The sequence below is a fragment of the Anolis carolinensis genome, chromosome 4 (assembly GCF_035594765.1).
Source record: "Anolis carolinensis isolate JA03-04 chromosome 4, rAnoCar3.1.pri, whole genome shotgun sequence".
Taxonomy (NCBI): domain Eukaryota; kingdom Metazoa; phylum Chordata; class Lepidosauria; order Squamata; family Dactyloidae; genus Anolis; species Anolis carolinensis.
This window is the reverse complement of record NC_085844.1, coordinates 65,595,678-65,605,931: the sequence shown is the minus strand read 5'-3', so window position 1 is coordinate 65,605,931 and position 10,254 is coordinate 65,595,678. Positions and strand designations below refer to the sequence as shown.

The 10,254-nt window shown below is 39.3% G+C and overlaps 1 long non-coding RNA gene across 1 annotated transcript; it reads left to right on the top strand.

Moving 5' to 3' along the window:
- Positions 1–822: 822 nt before the first annotated feature.
- Positions 823–7,360, top strand: LOC134298933 (uncharacterized). The gene is made up of 3 exons (XR_010006056.1): positions 823–2,351; positions 2,824–2,976; positions 5,938–7,360. It is a non-coding gene; the product is annotated as an uncharacterized LOC134298933 (long non-coding RNA).
- Positions 7,361–10,254: the final 2,894 nt, after the last annotated feature.

Below are 10,254 nucleotides of genomic sequence, written 5' to 3'. Positions count from 1 at the left end.
AAATGTTTCCTTAAAGATGGTTAGTTTTTGCCTCCCTCTGAATCTGAGAGAAAGTGACTTACCCAAAGTCACCTAGTAGGTTTCCATGGCCCAGAAGGATTTGAACCCTGGTCTCTAGAGTTGGAATAGAGTGCTCAAACTACTATGAACATGAGCTGCATCCAAGATGAACATTTTGAACATTCTGTTTTCAATATTTTTCACTAGAAAACAACACTCTTCTCAGCAAAGTGCTCCAGTATGTGATGGAGATTCAGACAATCATGAAATAACAACTGTCTAAAACTTTTGCGTCACTTTGATCCTGAATTGAAATGGAAAATCTGGGAGCCCGTCCAGACAGTACCTTTATCTCAGGAGCTCCCGTTTCAAAATGGAGGGTGGCTAAACAGTGCCCCTGAAAACGTGGGAGCAATCACTACAAAAGCCAAAAAAAAAGAGATTTTAGGATCAGGAATATCCTGGTTCTGGCAGGAAAATGCAAATGTACGAATCTCTGAATGTGCCTACACTCAGAAAATATCTCCTTTGAACTAGATTATATGGCAGCGGTTGGTTTTATCCTAAAAACAATGCCAACAGTTGACTAGAGGGTGAAAATTATCCTGGCAAGAGAAATTTCATCCTCCACATGTTTAATGAAGTTTGTGTCACACAAACAAAGGTTTTGCCATGTAATTAACTTTCTCCATATTTTTATGATAAAAGCAATGAGGAATCCATATAAAATCCAGAATATCTGCTTTGAACTAGATTATATGGCAGTGTAGACGCGTATAATTCAGTTCAACCAGATAATGTGGATTATATGATTTGATAATCTGGATTATGTGGCAGTCAAAAGAGGCCTAGATCAGAAAAGGGAATGTCTGTGCTAAATACATGTCTGGAGTCAGTAGATGCAAGTCAGTATGCAAATGCGTAGTTTAGGGTGTTTTCATACCTAGCCCTATCTTGAAGACTCTGGCCCCTTCTACACTGTGGATAATCCACATTTTCTGCTTTGAACTGGATTATATGAGTCTACGATTCCATATAATTCAGTTCAAAGCAGATAATCTGGATTTTATATGGCAGTTTAAAAGGGACCTCTCAGAACAACTTTGTCCACCTTTAGTTTTCTATGGGCCCTTCCACACAGTCATATAACCCAGAATATCAAGGCAAATAATCCACAATATCTTCTTTGAACTGGATTATCCGAGTCTGCACTATCATATAATCCAGTTCAATGTGGATTTTATACAGCTGTCTGGAAGGGGCCTATCAGGTTTGTATCCTTGAAGAAAAATACCTTCACCAGATTAAACATACCAGTACTCTAGTTTGATTTAGATTCTATACATTAGTTTAGCCATAAAATTGATCATGATATGTATGTTATGGTATACATAGTTTTATGTGTATCCATGGGAATTTACTGTTTCTACTTGTGATTTTCTTATCACTTTTTTCTGTCTCACCTTGTACATTTAGATCAATAAGCTCCAAGATAAAAGAAATATTATTCTTCTGAGAAAAAAAATTAATTAATGTCTTCCCCAAACCCTTATTTCTGCTATGAAGAGCTCTCTGTCCCAGCATTAGAAACAATTCACTAGGTGAAAACGTGGAAGATCAGAATCTTCTATAATATCCTGGTTATCGAATGCCAGCCTCATGGAAGCCTAATTGACAATGACACTGACTCATTTAATGCCAATTTCAAACTTCCAGATTTCTGAGATGTAGTGACTGTAGTCTGCTTCTGATTGTTACAGATTTTTGTACATTGCACAGTGTAATCTTGTTAAATTATTTTACATCTAGAATTGGTGTACAAAAACAGCTATTCTAGCCAAAGGCTTTTAAGCAGGATCAAGATCATTGATTGAAGATATCCTCCTTGTGTAAAATCTTTACACTCCAAGCATGTTGCACAAAATGATAGATCGTTAATTTAATTGTTTGTTTCATTATGTACCACCCGTCATCTCAGTGATTCTCAATCTATGGGTCCCCAAGTGTTTTGGCCTACAACTCACAGAAATCCCAGCCAGTTTACCAGCTGTTAGGATTTCTGGGAGTTGAAGGCCAAAACATCTGGGGACACACAGGTTGAGAACCATTGTTTTATCTGGAGATCTCATATTTTTTAGAACACAATATTATTTATGTGTTTTCATTTTAGCTGTGTGATTCGTCCTAATGGGATCAAAAAGGACTGCAGGCCTCTGGCTGAGCAGTAGTACATCTCCAAATTCCAGGATTCCATAGGATGTCACAATGGAAGTGAAATCATAGTGTTTCAACTGTGGAGTAGAAAAGGCCTCCAAGATTACATGGAAAACAGCTGTGAAACTAATACAAAGGTGAATGTGTTCATGTGTTTCATGCACCGCATGTTTTTAACCCATCATACTGTAAAAGTCCTTTTAGTATTGACAAGTAAAAAAGAAGAAGCATGAAAGGGTTTGTGATTCTAAAGGGAAAGGGACATTTTGATTTAGAAAGGACATGAAAAGTTATTTTTATACAAAATGTTATTTTGTCTTAACAATGTTCTGAAAAAGTATGGATAAGGATTCTTGATTTTGGAGGATCTTTCTTCTTGAGGTTGCATATACTTGATAGGTTCCCCAATCATTTACTCAGCATGTAATGTGCTATATTAAAGTGTGCCATTAGCTTGAAGGCATATTGTGAAGTGAGCTGACAAATCACTTCTACCTGTAATATATTTGTTAATTGGTAAAATATGTCTCTGTCAATTGAGCTCATTCAAAACTGTTTTCAGTTCATTAACTGAAAATATTAAACTTTAACTTTCCAACAAACTTACAGATTTAGTTTGCACTCATTTTAAGGACAAGAGTTTCCTCCTTCACTTCTGGAAAAGAGACCTGTTGCAATGAGGTGGCATAGAAACCGCTTTGACATGTCTGCTGAAAGTGCTTTAAGATTATTAATTTTTGTCAGCTGCAATTACATTCTCAGGTAAGAAATCTAGACTAGAAACAATGGTCTCATTAGCCAGTTCGAGTCGGCTTTGCCATTCACTATGACAAGATATATTAGACATTATGAATTCAGTTGCCATCAATTATGACTATTATCTGTGGTAAAATATATTTTCCTCATGTGAGCCAAGAGTTTTGGCATTTGGATTTGTATTACCACACAAATTAAATTAGCAATTATCCACTAAATTCTCATAGGCAATGTTTTGTCTTTTTTGTCTTTTATGATACAATTTCTGGATAAAAATGTGTAATTTATAAAGGTTGGGAGAAAATTACTGACAAGTATATCAAATATAATCCTTGGAGTATTGCATATTTGCATAGGAAAGAAGCATATTAATTACAAATTTTTAGCTCGTTATGTTTGAAAATATTTACATTATCATATGTCCACACGTAAATATCTATGCATAAGCTAATAGTTTATTTTGCCCATTTTTTATTGAGCAAGAAACTCAAAATCAAAATCAAAATGAAACCATATTTTTAAAGAAACAATAAATGAAATGAGGTAATAATGTTACAAAACTATGAGAAATTGGGAATATGAAAGGAGTTGCTGGGCAAGCTTGGCTGAACATAGCAAATCCCTGTGAAGTGGAGCTACAGAGGAAAGTAAGATTTGTCTCTGAGAGATAGATAGGATTTGGATTTGACAGAGACAAGAAAGGCCCGGAATAGAAACAGGATAGTGAATGAGAGGAAATAGGTGATTCTAATTTTGGGGGGACTGTGATTGATTGTTAATATATAAATTACTTGTGTCTTAATAAACGTATTTATTTATTTATTACAGCATTTCTACCCTGCCCTTCTCACCCAGTACGGGGACTCAGGGCGGCTTACAATATAAAACACATATATAACAGTCACAATAATATTTCAACTTGATTAAAATTAAATTACATTTAAAAAGTTCATAAATAAATAAATAAATAAATAAATATTTAGGCGCTTTCCAAGTCCAAAACCGGGTCTGTCAATTTCATCCTGAGCCATATGTTATAATTGATACTGCCTCTGTTAATTAAAAGCCTCGTCCCACAGCCAAGTCTTAACTCTTTTCCGAAAGGAAAGGAGGAAAGAAGCCTGCCTGATTTCACCTGGGAGGGCATTCCATAGTCAGGGGGCCACCACCAAAAAGGCCCTATCTAAGGAACATGAGGCTGGTGGGACCGAAAGCAGGGACTCCCCTGAAGATCTTGAATCATGTGGTGGGTCATAGCGGTAGGCACTTACACTTGTTTGTTTTTACCACTATGTCTATGCATATTAAATTTGGTGGGTGACTGGTCATGATAACAGTGAACTCGCAATAACCATACAGACACATGTCCACATATAAGGGATCACTTTGAGATCCAATCCAATCAAATGTGTATCCTTGAAGAAAGATGCTTCACTAGATTGAACATACTGTAATTTCACGCAGGGCAGGGTGATTTTCAGGAGTCCAAGATTTGGAATTGTGGTGACAGTGTGGAAAAGGAATCTGCCACAAAGGAAAAGTTAAAATGGCTTCAACTAATCGATTAAACAATTAACTTAGTTAGTTTACTGCCACTTAGTTGAACCCCAAAGACTATTTGATTAATAATGCACTTAAATAATTGAGGTTTTTAAGAATTCATTGAGGGGCCATAACTGTCTTCCCCACTTCCCAGGAACAAGAAAGGACATTATTATCATAAGAAGAATTAGACGAACACATGGTTGTGTTGCTTAGCTTCTTGTCCTAAAATTTTGTCTGATTTGTGGATTCTTGAAGAATGGATGAAGAATAGATGGAAGAGAAAATTAAAGCCCTCGTTTGGAATTAAGAGAGGCAAAGGGGGTGGAGATAATTTGTTTGCTTGGTAAGAAGTTTGCTGGCAATCATAGTCCTTTCAGAATGCCAGACCTTATAGGATGACCTCTGCATAGTATTTATTTGCTTGCAATGAAGTTGTTGGAGTCTTCCAAGGTAGAAAATAGGATAAGGTTGAGCAACTTCAATTAACATCAAATATTTTGCTTTGATCGCTCTTCTAATCTTGTATCTTGGATTTGGAACACAGGCAATGCCCGTGTCATTGACACTTGAAGTCTTTTCTATGTACTTTAATTTTCTTAATCTTCAACTGAGATTGTTTTTGTGAGGATTGTTAAAGGCACCAGATCTGAGTCAGTACTTGGTTAGGATTTGGGTGGGAGACCAAGGACCAGATCAAATCATTTTGTGGGCCATATTTGGCCCTGGGCTGGATGTTCCCCTCCCCTGAAGTAGGATGATGCAGCCCATTCTCATGTCCTCCCTCAGTGTATTTTATGATGCATAGGATAGAACTCTTGCATTCTAAGCAAATGATGTTCCAGCAACTGTTGCATATAACTAATTTTCTGCTGCAAAGAGCCCTGCTCAGGAGGAATGAGCATTTAGTTCAATGGAAATCACTGAGAACCAAAGCCAAAGTAACTGCTGTAAAGCCAGTTCAGCTGGTTAATGGCTGTCCGCCACACTTCTCAACTTTAATTCCTTTACTTAATAGGAAATCCCATTGAACGCTCTGGAACCTACTTGAAAACAATGAGTCTGCCTAATTTCAAATTGAGATTAATACTGCACCAAGCACGCTACCTCCTTAAGACAAATGTTTGTTCAAGCTCATTTAAAGGAATAGGTTGAGAAAGAAACCTGCACAAAGCAATTTCTCTGCCAGGTTAATGTTATGCATTTTTCTAAAAGGGAAATTATCTAAAGAAATGTGTAGATCCTGGTGATGGATGATGAGTATTTTGACAAATGTTTAGATTACTAATATTACTATGCGTTATAGAGATGCAAGAGAAAAAATAAGGGAGGGTTACTGGGGTTCATCAGTTATATGCTTCCAAAATATTAAATCGTGCAATTGCCAGCAATAAAATTCAATTTCATCCTTGTTTCTGTGCCCAGAGGGAAGATCAGCTTGTCGATGAACAATATCAACTGTGCCAAGAATACCATCAAAGTCCATAGTTACCAAGAGGACTTTATTTCCAGGTCATCAATATAACATGATTTATGATCATCTGATAACACAATGCTGAACCAACTTTTTACACAGCACACTGGTTAAAAATGGCCCTCTAGATACATGATTACTGATTATGGGCATTGATTAAGAATATCATAGCTATTGACCATAAATAAGAAGGCTGTTTTAGTTTGAGTGGGGATGTAACTCTTTTCTAGTTTCATTCCTGAAAGGCAGTAAAAAATATTTTTAGCAAATTTCTTTCTGCTGCATGAAGTTTCAAATCTGTATGAACAATTCTGTTTTCTCAGAAGAAAATGCTGGGTTTTGTACTAAAATCCCATAGCAGAAGTTCTCAATCACAGCACTTTTGTGCAAGAAATAAATGCTTTCTGCACAGAAAATATTATTTCCTGTGCAGAAAGTTTTTTCTACACAGGAAATGCTGCTTTTCTGAATTTTTCACAAACTAGGTCTCATACTGTGAAGATTTTAATCAGTCCAATGTTCCCCCCTTCAGGATTTCTTGACATTCAGGAAACACATTTTACAATCATTTTGAAAAAAGTAAAAAAACAAGATGAGATGGCATTCAATATAACTTTGTCATCACAGGCTTTCACTTCTGATTGTAGTTTATAGCAAAAGGACAAAATTGTATTGGTACAATTTTTAGGACAATTGACATTCTAAATGTGGAAGCTATGGAATAAACAGCATGTATTGAAAGAGCATTTGACATTCCACAGAAGAACTGTAGCTTTACAATATAATGATATGGATTATAAAGTGAGACACAAAGTAATAAGATATAATAGAACATAAAAGAGAAAATATGGGTCTTCTATATTGAATCAAGAAACTGAAAGCAAAATGAAAGCAAACATTTGAGTGTAGAAAATAACATAGAAATCAAATGACAATCATATGAGTGCTATTTTTAAAATTATTGCTTATCAATTTCTCACATGAGTAATATATTTTATAAGCCTTCTCAGTAAAAATAGCATTTTCTGTCCTATTATTCTACTTGTGTATCAGTGAGCAACAAAGATCCTTGATATAAATCAGCTTTTTAAAATGTTTATATCTTAGTGAGTTCTGTGATAAATGTAATCATATTGAATATTGTACATTTTCCCATTCTTATTGTGAGCCTTCACATCATTTCTGACTTGTGGCCACTCTAAATAGAACCTGTTATGGGATTTTCTTGGCAAAATTTGTTCAGAGAATGTTTTCTGCGAATGACTTGTACAAGATCAGTCAGTGGGCTTCCAAACTTTCCATGGCCTAGCACAGATGATGCCCAAGCCACTGCATCATACTGGCTATCTTCTTTCTATTATATATATATATATATATATATAATAATAATAATAATAAAACTTTATTTATACCCCGCCACCATCTCCCCAACGGGGACTCGGGGCGGCTTACATGGGGCCATGCCCAAGACAATACAATAGACCATAACATAATACAATTAAATAATACATTACATAAAATAAAACAGTACAACATAAGATCAAAACAGCAATATAACACGAGCGGGCCGCATGAATACTACATTTAAAAACTAGATTAAAAATTAAAACTCTGGGTGAGAAAGGGATCAGAATAAAACCTCGAGGGACGGGACATCAGATAGTGAACCAGTCTAGAGGATAAATATCGGGGGGGAGTAGCATAGAACATTTACTCTCCGAAAGCACACCGGAAGAGCCATGTTTTTAAATCTTTCCTGAAGGCTAAAAGGGTGGGGGCTTGCCTGATTTCAATGGGCAGCGAGTTCCACAAGCGAGGGGCCACCGCAGAGAAGGCCCTCTCCCTTGTTCCTACAAGGCGAGCCTGAGATATAGGTAGTGGCGACAGGAGGGCCTCCCCCGATGATCGGAGAGGTCGGGCAGGTTTATGATAGGAGATACGGTCACGAAGGTAGGCGGGTCCCAAACCGTTTAGGGCTTTATAAATGATGGTCTGCACCTTGAATTGGGACCGGAAGATGAACGGCAGCCAGTGGAGCTCCTTAAACAGGGGAGTAGATCTCTCCCTGTAACTCGCCCCCGTTATTAGTCTGGCGGCCGAACGTTGGACCAGCTGTAACTTCCGGGCCGTCTTCAAGGGAAGCCCCACGTAGAGCGCATTACAGTAGTCCAGTCTAGAGGTAACTAATGCATGCACCACCGTGGTCAAGTCAGACTTCACGAGGTATGGTCGCAGTTGGCGCACAAGTTTGAGTTGTGCAAAAGCCCTCCCGGCCACCGCCGACACCTGCGCTTCAAGCGTCAGCGCTGAATCCAGGAGGACCCCCAAACTGCGGACCTGTGATTTCAGGGGGAGTGCAACCCCGTCCAGCACAGGTTGCCACCCAATACCCCGATCCGACGAGCGACTGACCAGGAGGGCCTCTGTCTTGTCAGGATTGATCCTCAGCTTGTTCCTCCTCATCCAGTCCGCCACAGCGGCCAGGCACTGGTTCAGCACCCAAGGAGCTTCCTTGGAGTCAGGTGGGAACGAGTAGTGGATTTGTGTGTCATCTGCGTAGAGATGGCAACACCCTCCAAAACTCCGGATGACCTCTCCCAGCGGTTTCATGTAGATGTTAAAAAGCATGGGGGATAAAATAGACCCTTGCGGGACCCCACAGGTCAAAGGCCAGGGGTCCGAGCAGGTATCCCCCAGCTTCACCATCTGGGAACGGCCCTCCAGGAAGGACTGGAGCCACTGCAAACAGTGCCACCGAGTCCCATCCCGGAGAGCCTCCCCAGAAGGATACCATGGTCGATGGTATCGAAAGCCGCAGAGATGTCCAGGAGAACCAGCAGGGTCACACTCCCCCTGTCCAGTTCCCTGCGGAGGTCATCCACCAAGGCGACCAAAGCCGTCTCAGTGCTGTACCCAGGCCTGAAGCCAGACTGTGAGCGGTCCAGAAAATCAGTGTCATCGAGGAACTCCTGGAGCTGCGTGGCCACCACCCGCTCCAGAACCTTGCCCAAAAACGGGAGGTTGGAAATTGGTCTGTAGTTGTTACATACAGATGGGTCTAGCGAGGTCTTTTTTAGTAACGGTTTTACCACCGCTTGCTTAAAACAAGATGGAAATGACCCCTGACCCAGGGAGGCATTTATTATAGCCACAAACCAATCCAACAACCCCTCTTTGGCCTGCTTAACCAGCCAAGAGGGACAAGGATCCAGAGCACAAGTGGTCGCCCTCACAGACCCAAGAATCCCCTCCACGTCATCCGGAAGAACAAGCCGGAAAGAATCCCACAAAATCGGACAGACAGGTGCCTCGGTTACCTCCGCTGGAACTACAATTAAGCTGGAGTCCAACTCATGGCGTATCTGAGCAACTTTGCCTGCAAAGTGGTGCGCAAAATCGCTGCACCTAGTTGCCAAGTCATCAGGAAGCCCCTGGGTCTCAGGAGGCCGCAGGAGCTCCCCAACAACTCGGAACAACTCCGATGGCCTGTTGGCCGCAGACGCTATGCGGGCAGTCGTGAAAGCTTTCCTGGCTGCTCGCAGAGCCACGGAGTAAGCCTTAATAGCGGCTTTAGCCCGTGTTTGGTCAGACACATCCCGAGATTTCCTCCAGATGCACTCTAGTCCCCTCCTCGCACGCTTCATCACAGCCAGACATACACACATACACACATACATACACACACACACACACACATATACACACACACACACACACACAATATATATTTTGTATAATATTCCTTCAGATTATTTTCTAGTTGTATCATATTGTTTTTATTGCATAATAAAATATATCAAACATATTTTTAAAAATAAAAATCTAGTTTCAGCTTTCAGATTTTTAAGGCAACAAAAACATTACTGATTATATCCTTCTTGGAAACCATGCATATATGTGTTTTAAGTTTTAGTTGCATTAGGGCATAAGTTGTACACTATCTTGGATCCCAAGCTGGGAGAGAGATGGGATATAAATGAAATTTTAAAAATGAAATGTAATGAAATAAATATTTTGTGAGTTTCATTTTGCTTCGAAATCCTTAAAACCTGATTTTTGTAACAGATAGCCAGTACCTCTGCATTATTGTACTCAGTCTATTTTATCTGATCAGGCGAAAAGATGTATTAATGGCTTGGAAAAAATATGAATAAATTGACTTGCTTTTGTGTGCCTAGTTCTGTGGATCCTTGTTACCTGCTGGTGTTTGGTTCCAGGACACCCCCCCCCCCCAAAAAAAAATACCAAAATCTGTCCCAGTATATCAA